Consider the following 10,829-nt stretch of genomic DNA (forward strand, 5'->3'; position numbering starts at 1 on the left):
GTCATAATAAATAGATTTGATTAATTAATTAAAAAGAAAAGAAAAATAATGGGTAATGATTTATTCTTTATGACTAATCTCATCCATTGATAATCTTTTAATCTAATGGTTGGTAATTGAAGTATGATTTTAACTATAATTTGTGATGCCACAGATCTGCCCCCAGAAAATTATTCATGTTAAATTATTGGGTGCGGCTATTGCCACCCTACCATTTTCTTTGTTCACCATACTTGTTCATTACACCCTACATTTTAATTTCAATTATTAAATTTACTTATTTAACCCATTTCTCTTTCCAAGAATATCTTTTAGAAAATAAATATTTTTAATGAAAATCTCTCATTTAATTTATACTCATAAAAAAATTAAAATTTATTAAAGTTTCCTAATAAAATCATAATATGATTTTACTCCCATTTTTTTAATTTTTCTTTCAATTTCAATGTTTTTGTTTTATATTTTTTTTATCAGGAATTTCAATGTTCTCTATTTCAATCCATGTAAAAAGATTAGTAAATTTGCAACTAGGATCAATGAATAAGAGATTGATTTTTTTTTCTTCGTGTTTTAAATTTTTACTTTCAGTGTTCACAAAGAATATTTCAAAGATTTTGATGAAGTTAAAGATAAGGGATTTTGTCCATTTACCCAATTTCTAGGGATTTTTTTCCCACTTACCCCATTAAGTTTTTTTAATTCTCTCTTACCCAATACACTCTAAGGGAGTCTTCCCTAATACCTTTTTTTTTGTTTTTAATTTTTTTTTAATACCATTTTACCCTCACCCTCTTGTTACTTAGAGAGAGAGAGAAAAAATAGAAGAGAGAGAAACCATGGGAGACTTCGTCGGAGCCCGTCACCGGCCGCCGGAATCCGGTCACCGGTCGCCGGATTCCGGCCAACTTTCGCCGGAATCCGGTCACCGGTAGCCGGATTCCGGCCAACTTTCGCCGGAATCCGGTCACCGGTCGCCGGATTTCGGTCACCTACTGCCGCCCACCGGATTTTGCTGAAAATCTCACCGGAAAGTTTTTTTTGCCCCCAATAGACATCTATTGCCCCCTAGTAGATGGGCAATAAACCTCTATTGCCCCCAATAGACGTCTATTGCCCCCCAATAGACGTCTATTACCCTCCAATAGACGACTATCAGCCATGTATTGCCCCCCAATAGACGACTATCAACCATGTATTGCCCCCCAATAGAAGCCTATTGCCCCCCAATAGGACTTTCAGTTGCCAAAATGGGAACTAATCTCCCTAAATTTAGACAAATAAAACTTTGATTATTGAAAAAAAACAAGGAGATTACATCAATTCAAAACGTCTATTACCCCCCAATAGCCGTCTATTGCCCCCCAATAGACGTCTATTGCCCCAATAGTCTATTGCCCCCCAATAGACGACTATTAGTCATGTATTGCCCCCCAGTAGACCTCTATTGCCCCCCAATAGACGACTATCAGCCATGTATTGCCCCCCAATAGAAGCCTATTGCCCCCCAATAGGACTTTCAGTTGCCGAAATGTGAACTAATCTTTCTAAAATTAGACAAATAAAACTTTGATTCAAGAAAAAAATGAAGAGATTATATAAATGTAAAACGTCTATTGCACTCCAATAGACGCGTATTGCCCTCCGATAGACGTTTAAAACTTAATTTTCTTTCCTCAGGTTCCGTTACTTAAAAAAAAAAAAAAAAAAAAAAAAAAAAAAAAAAAAACTGATATGGGCACCCCCACACATCTTCTTCTCCCCCCCCTCCCTCGCCGGTTGCAGACCTGGGACCGGAACCCTAAGTGCTTCGTCGTCTTCAGGCGATGCTTTGCATTGGATTGCCAGAACCCCTAGCGCCGAGCACAGCCAGCAGTTCAAGTTTTCGAGCCTCGTCAGAATCGAACTGGGCTCGGAGTAGCACCGCCAGCAATTCACGTTCTCGAGCCTCGAAGTTGATTGAATCGAAGAGGCTCTGAGTTGATTGAATCGAATAGGGCTCGGAGTTGATTGAGTTGAACGGGGCGTCCATTCCGGCGAAATTGGACGAATCAGAGTCGTCTTGCTGCTTCGCGATTCGAGTCGATTCTTCCCGGTGAGGGAGTGACGGCGTCGGAGACCGTGGCGATGTGGTCGGTGAATACCGGCGTCATACCAGGTAGAGAGAGAAGGAGGGGAGAGAAGAGAGAGAGAGAGAGGAAGTCACCGGCAGAAAGCGAGGGAGGAGAGAGAGAGACAGAGAAGAGATAGCCGGCATAGAGAGTGGGAGAGGAGAGAGAGATGGCAGTATGTAATTTTTAAATTTCTGGAGCCCAAAATCGTCATTTAACTGTTAAATTGGGTTAGTGGGAACAAAATTCTCTTGGTGGTGTAAGTGGGCTAATTTTAGCCTATTTTGGTGCTATGGGTCAAGATCCCTAAAGATAATGGTTTTGTGAATTGAATAACGAATTAACGATGTTAACGATGAGGAAGCAACAAAAAGACAAAAAAATAGTAATAAATTCAAATTTGGGTTGAGAAGATAAAGATTAATATTATCCAATGAGAATTAAGTAGTATTTGTATTTAATTAATTACTTATATATTTATTTTTTCTTACATATTTAGATTTTAGAAAATTAGTGTACTTATTAGTCATTTTGCACTTAGATAATATAGTCTTTCAATAATTCAAATATTCGTAGGGTGAACTAAGAAGATGGTAAGGTGGCAATAGCCGCACCATAAATTATTTTGTATAAACTTAAAACCTTTTCATAACACCCAAAAAAAGGGAACTGTTTCGAGAAGCAAGCTAAAGCCTACCTTTGGTTATTCTGACCTCACACACACACATAAACCCAAGATCCATACCTGGCCTGTTAATCCAATAACAAAATAAAACTAATTTGACCAATGTTTTACAACAATGGTCATTAGTTTTGCTGGTATGCACCTTGGAGTTCATCAAGTCCCAATTTGGGGATTCTTTGATTTTACAATTTTAATGAATATTGTCTATGTATGCCTATATGTTTAGATGTAGAATTGGCAACTGATTGTTGCCTGCACTCTGTGAGCATCAATTTCAATTCTTTTATTTTTTCTCCCTGTGATTTTTGATGTTTACAATATGAGGACAATCAGTTGATTGATTTAATAGCTGAATATGATTAAGGAACCTAAATTTATAATATCAAATGATACTTTGATCTATGACTTATTGGGAAGGCTAAGGGAGAGGGAGCTGTAACACTTTTTCTTTAGTTTTCTTAGTGAGTCATTCAGTATGAACAAATTAAGACTTGTATTCTGTGTTTTAGAGCTATGATTGTAGCTTCTACAGAAGGTCTCTTCCTTACATAGTTTTAAGACACAGAAATAGCACATTGCAAATTGGGTGACATATATTCAGATATAAGAATTTCTTTTTCTGCCATTTTAGGTGATGATTGATTTTTATATACCAATGTGTTATCAGGTTTGGCATTGTGATTCAGCTATGCCATGATTTCTGCTCATATGCGATACTTGGCATGTTTTCAACTAAATGTATTATGGGGCTTTGATGCAATTATGTTTCTTGCATTGTGTTTGATTTATTTTGCTCAATTTTGATTATTGTTTTGTATTGGTATTTTCTGTGTTTGCTTGAATGCTGAAACCTATTCATAAAACTTGAAACAGAAAACACTTATTGAGCAGCTTAATCTTTAATCATAAAACTTTTGTTTGTATAAAACTCACACAAAATTGTAATGATTCCTATAGGTTCTCTTCCTTGTAGCTTCATCAACATACAACCATTGACTGGCTCCAACTACAAGAGATGGAAAGCAGACATACAGATTTATTTGTGTATTCATCATTTAGACTTGCCTGTGTATAAGGATCCTCCTGCAAGTCTTACCATAGATCATACCAGCGAAGAGATAAAATACCATGATGAGTGACACATGCTTAATAGGGTTTGCAAAAACATCATCAAAAGAACAATGTCAGAAACAATCAGGGGTAGCATTGAGAAAAAAGAGCAAGCTACAGAGTTTCTAGTTTCAATCGGTGAGAGGTTCACAGAAAGTGACAAAGCCCAAATTGCTACATTGTTAAACAAATTAATGAATATTAAATACACCGGGTCTAGGATAGTAAGAGATCATATTTTATAGTTCGTAGATTATGCAGCCAAGCTGAAGTAATGATATTGTTTTTAATTAAATGTACAATACCCTTGCATGTTTTGCATACATTATTCCAAAAATCAATCAATATGGAATGAGGATTCTACAATATTTGATCAAGCAACATGAAGTTTGAACGAGATCTGGCTACAAATTGATGATATGAATATTAGTAATTACTAATGAGAAGAAGTTAAAATCTCAACTGAGTTCTCCAACTATCTCTAATACTTTGACGACAGAGGGGACAGCGATTAGACTTAGCTAAACACTTCTGGAGGCATTCACGATGAAAAGTGTGTTGACACTTATCTAGCATTGCACACTTGTTTGCGTCCTGGAACTCCTCCAAGAAAATAGCACAGCCGCCGCCATGATATTTGAAATTCATATAGCCTGAGGACCGCTTGGCACTGGCATTGCCCTGCACCTGTTTTTTCAGTAGTTGTGTAAGTTTCGTCATCTTCGCCGAACAAAATGGGCATAAATCTTTTAACGACTCATATACGTAGCTCTGAAATACAGTCACGCAAAATAATTGAAGCCAATAGGTTCTTGTTATATTTGGACCACAAGTAAGTAACAACAAAGTATTGGGAACTTGATTATACATTTTATTAATCCTTGTGCGAAGTAGAGTAGTATAGGTTTGCAGGCGATAGAGTCCAAGTCCAGGCCTGCAGCGACATTGTATTAATCCTTGTATGAATATGATGGTGGTAATAAGCTAGGGGTCCGTAGACTATGAGATAGAGCAACAACACCTCAAAATAGCTGATCCTAAGTTGATCGAATTTTTCTGCAACAATAATCTCAAGCGCCCAAGCCATGACCAATGATCAAATTTTTTCTAGCATTCAAGTTTCAATTGCGTTAGGGCCAGATGGTATTGCGTTCTTATATATACCAGAACAAGGGAAAGTTAAAGCCTAAGAGGAATAGCAAAACCAAACACAATACTGATAAGGATTTTCATTAACAAATCAGGTTTAAGCCATCAGAGGCCCGAAAGCAACACGGCGATCTATACTGGTTCACTCAATGGATGTGATTAAGTTACAATTTCGGAGCCAGCGAGGATATTCCAATTGAAGAAACTTAGAGGTGGACGTTTATGAACAAACCCTAAACTAACCACTCCTATCTATCACTCTCTTGAATTCGAGTAGAGAAGACGAAAACAACACTCTTCTTTACATGAAGCTCTCCCGCTTTTCTTCGAAGCATGGCGTCGGCATTTGCAGATGTTGTGTGGCTGGTTCTGGATACCGTCTAGGCATAAACACATCATGTGGGTCCTCAGGAATACCGTCTAGACTTCAGGATTATTGAATGCAATTGGTTTGAACCTGAAATTTGATCCATAATGAGGAGTTCAGCCTTTGGGACTTTGATGTCACCTCACCTTGTTTACTTTCGGTTTCGGTTAAGTTAGGTATTGCTTGCTTCATATCTCTGTGATGACTTGAGGCTGTGAGACCTTTGATAGATAAAATCTCCTGATTTAGACCGGTGTGAGTTTTAGACAAAGATAGAATGATAGATCTCTAGGACGAGTGACATTTAGACAAAGATCGAATGATAATTCTACAAAGGATATGCAAAAATATTAGAAACTGCAATGAATGAATATCAAAATATGAAACAAATCAAGAGGAAATTAGGAACATGATGCTTTGGGTTTGTGAATATGTCATGCTTCGATGTATAATAGAAGGTTGAAGGCTTGAGAAACAAGTTTTGTAATGAACTTACGCTGTCTTTGCTCCCTTCCTCCTCATTAGATGATGGTCAAATAGGTTTCACATACACATCTTGTGTCGCAATTTGTTGCGACACAAGATGTGGTATTTTGAGATAAAATAACGTTGTCAACAGTGTATAGCCAGTGCAGCTCCATTTTAGATGCCAATGCCTTGCACATTCTTATGAATCTGATAATTGGAATGCATTTGATTCTGTTTCGTTAAGATAATGAGTTTTTCTATTGGAACCTCCAAATCTACTCACTTGACCTCTATGCTTTTTACACTTCTTATCAAATTTTCAAATACTAAATTTACTGACTAAACCTCACTAAACTTCCTCAAATAACCTCACTCATATAATTTGCAAACAAATTATTATCTTTAAAATAAAAAATTTATTCATTTCAATGATTTAATCACTCTACAAATCTTAACTAAATATACATTTCTTAATCAAACTTGAGTTTCAAAAATTAATGTCTAATCAATAAGAAAATGTCATGAACTATTCTGTTTTTTTTAATTTTTTTTCTATTTTAGCTGTGCAAAAAAATATATGAAGAAATCATTTGTTTTTATTCTCAAAAAAAAAAAAAGCATTTGTCTTTTAATGTTTTTTTTTGTTTTTGCTGTATTTTTTGTACCACATGATTAATTATTTAATTTTTTTATTTTTTTTTACAAATATAATGGATTGACTTAGATTTAGGTCATAAATCATAAGAGGATTTATTTTATTTTTCCCTCACCAATATGCGTTCAACATTTCTTCGAAAAAAAAAAAAAAGGTGTTCAACATATATATCATATATTTTTATGTCACATGATCTTAATCATATTTTTAGTTCTTGTTAAATATATATGAATGCTTTAATGAGTATGTATTGAAATTGGAAAATGAAAATAGATAAGGAAAATAATAGGAAATACAATCTAATATTATTCAATTGGAAAGTCCACATAAAATAAATATAATATTTTTTGGTATAATTATTGTCTTTAATTGTCATTTTATAGTAGGTTATATATGTCATTTAATAATTCATAATAGAGTGAGGTCAAGTGAGCAGATTTGGAGGTCCCAATAAAAACTCTCTAAGATAATCTGTGTTCCTATGTGAGAAGCTACATGTAATGTTTTTCTTCTGGTTCCGTGAAGAATAAGAAATTACTAGGGATAGTGAATATCTTTTTCAACATGCCCTTGAATAAGAAGACGGTAATTCTGTAAGAAAATAAGAACCAGATACAAAACGAAAGCTCTATTTTTTCCTTCTTGAGTATAGAATGGTCTACCATCATGATATTATTTTAAAGATAACAATGGATAAGTATCATCGTAAGAAAGAAACAAAAGCACCTAATGAAAACTTCATAGATTGCAGTTGTAGATGCAGAGCAAAGGTGACTTCTATGTATATAAAAGTGATCTTTTTTTTTTTGAAACGATAAAAGTGATCTTAGAGTTTAAGTAATTTGTTATAGCAAAGATACATGCAATATAACCTATTCAAAAAAAAAACAAACAAAGATACATGCAATATAAAAGTGAACGTAAAGTGGTAATTGTTATATCAAAGATATATGCACTCTAAAAAGTCAAATCAACAACAAAGAAACCACCATGATATGTATTGTACATGTCATCAACAAGTTGTTATGCTAACTATCACAGTGACCCTAGTGAACCGAGAATTAGAATCCATCACCTACAGGCTACAGCGCAACATTACAACATACTAAAAGAGTAGCAATCTTTCCAGAGAAATAAGGTTCAACAAAACATTACATACTAATTAAAGATAAAAGAGTAGCAATCGTTTGAGGGATATAAGGTTCAACAGGACATTGGAGTTATCTTTAATTCGACTTTGAAGTAATCAATCATCCTGTGGGATATCCTCGGCTAAAGCAAGAGCATTCCTCAAAACACTAAAAGTTTTGTTAGACTAACAAGAGAAGAAAAGGATTAACTCATGATTACACACAGTACGCATAATCACGCACACACACACAGATCATGTATATAATATGTGTGTGTGTGTGTGTAGAGTGAGAGGGATCATACGGCATCTGTCTTAGAGACTCTTCTTCATAATTTTGTCCTCACAAACATCCTGACGCTCACGTATGATACTACTTTCTCCCTTACCTAGACATTCATAATTTATAAGAAAAAAAATTTCAGTACAAAGTACAAACAGTGTGGCCCAGTATCATTTGGTTTAATGACATAGTTCTCCTATTCATAAGTGGGAGTCATGAGTTCGACTCACAATAAATTAATTGTTGTTTATGAGTTGTTTTTTTTATAGTAGAAGATGTCATCCATTAGACTCACAATAAATTAATTGTTGTACATGAGTTACTTTTTTTTTTTAGTAGAAGATGTCATCCATTATGCAGCTCAGCAAGTAGTACAAAAACGATCCCCCTTATGAGGGTGATAGAAAGAACCGTTCTGTAAAAACTACTACAAAACCAACTCTAACTAAAAAAGCAAACCAAATTAGTAATCTCCTAGTACACCCACTTTCTAAGATTAAGCCCAAACAAAGAAAAGTAGAGCCCCGAGGAATAAGAACAACGCCCCGAATAATCAAGGCCTAACGGGGCCTCTCTTTACTTTGTGATCTTTTCTCAAAAAAAAAAAACATAATCAAATTCCCCTTAAACAAAAGAGGAATAATGACCAAATAAAAACTAAAAAACAAAAGGCCCAAAAACCACTTGTGAGCCCAATAAGCCCATGTTGTTGTATATGAGTTATTTATTTGATAAAAAAAAGTACAAAACAGTGTGAGAGATGGCTGACTTGAACATTTGCTGATCAAATTTGTCATAAAGCCTCGGTGCTTTGCAACTTCAGACTTGATGAGATTCTCACGCTGCACATACATACAGAATAATATAAACAAAAAACCATAACAGCCAATCACATTGAACGAGCAGAAATTGATTTGATCGAAGATTTTTCACAAACCTCTTTGGAGCTCTCCGCAAGCAACTTGGTAAAAGTTCCTTTAGCAGCGGAGTAATACAAAAGCTTCTATCAGTACACATTCTTCAACAACAAGTAAAGAAAACAGACAAACACTCCGACTTTGAATTTACCTATCCTTATGCACTTCACTCTTCATCTCATCGATCAAATACTTCACTTCAACTATCATACTGTACACAAAGGCATAACTAGTAACTAAGAATATGATTAATTACAAAATATCCCCCAAACTATGAGGCTATTTTCATTTTTATACCGAACTATCAAATTTTGATATTTGCATACCTTATGTTTCATTTCGTTAGCATTTTGATACCTGACCACTAACCTCATTAAAATATGCTGATATTTAAGGACATTTTCGTCAATTCATCATCTTCGTAATCAAAATTAAAACTTCCTCATTGAATTATGTTATTAAAACTAAATGTTTAATTGGGATTGTTTCTGGGGTTGCTCAAACCCAAGAACGCTCGTTTGCTGATGCACACCAAGATCAATGGGTTGTTGTGATTGAATTGTTTCTTATTGGCTTCTAGTCATTTAGTTATTTTAGTTTTGGTCTTTTTTTTTTTTTTTGCTTAACATATTTATTCCAAAAATATATATATATACACCAATTGTTGGAGTCATTTTTCATCCATAATAATATATGTTCACATAATATAGTGTATTATAATTTTAGTGTTTGTTCAAAAAAAAATTTGTTAAAGTAAATGTCAAAAATCATAAATTCAATGAAGCTACTGAAATGCCTTTGAATTTTAACGGTGTTAGTGGTCACATTATCAAAATGTTAACGAAAGAAAAACTTAAGGTATGTAAATGCAAAAGTTTGATGGTTGAGTATGAAAACAAAAATAGCCTCATAGTTCGGGGGCTATTTTATAATCAATCCCTAAGAATAGTGTAGTAATTTAGAAATCCCTAACTAAAATCCATAAAAGCCATGACCAATTTCATGAAAATCTAAGAAACATTTGAAAATTTGAAGTAATAAAATTATCAGCTTAATATCATGACTGTTTGATATGCAGATCAATCGGCAAAGGAATTACTACTCAAAGGCTCAGAGCTAGGGATTTGGTCGAATCCTCACCTGGAAATAGTCTCTTCCTTGTTCGACTTCTTATAAATTTATTGCAACACAGACTTGATAAATCCATTGATATACCTACATTTCAATTCGCAAATCTCATACGACCATTGCTAAATCCACCAACACCAACCAAAATACGAACGAAAATTAAAGAAAAACAAACATGCCGCAGGGTATGGCAATCATGATGAACAATCTGAAACAGAGCTCAGTGTAGGAGGTTTCTCTGAGCCAGGGAATGGCAGAGTCGTTTGCCCATTCCAGAAAAAGCTTCATGTGACAAGACCCACCCCGAACTCCACCCTGGAATCCGAAGTGGCCCTGCGGGACCCACCTTTAAAGGAGATTTACCAAAAATTTCGGCATAACCTCCCTTAAAAATGGTTAACCCAAAAACCTGCGGAAAACCAAAATTCACTTCTAATTATCCAACCACAACTCCTGGAGCCACCCTGCTCCCAAATTCAAACAATCATCCCAAAGCTAATATCATCATACATAATCTCTAAAGGGTACAAGTTACTACAATCACCAAAGTTAGGTCATCGACCTCAAATATAATACATATAAGTTGGGTCACATATCCCTTAGTAATCAGAGCATTCTAGGAATATAAATAGACAAGGAATACAGTAGGTTAACCAGGTAACCTACAGAAGGTGATGGCGGAAGCAGGTGCGGTCACTATGGCTCACACTCGTACACCGAGCAACAACACTGCAATCTGGGCATTTGAAACCGAAGGGCCCAGGGAAAAGTATATAAAAACGTTAGCGTGAGTGGACAAAAATAAATAATTGAAAGAAAAAGGGTTTTAT

Source organism: Rosa chinensis, chromosome 5, assembly GCF_002994745.2.
Source record: "Rosa chinensis cultivar Old Blush chromosome 5, RchiOBHm-V2, whole genome shotgun sequence".
NCBI lineage: Eukaryota > Viridiplantae > Streptophyta > Magnoliopsida > Rosales > Rosaceae > Rosa > Rosa chinensis.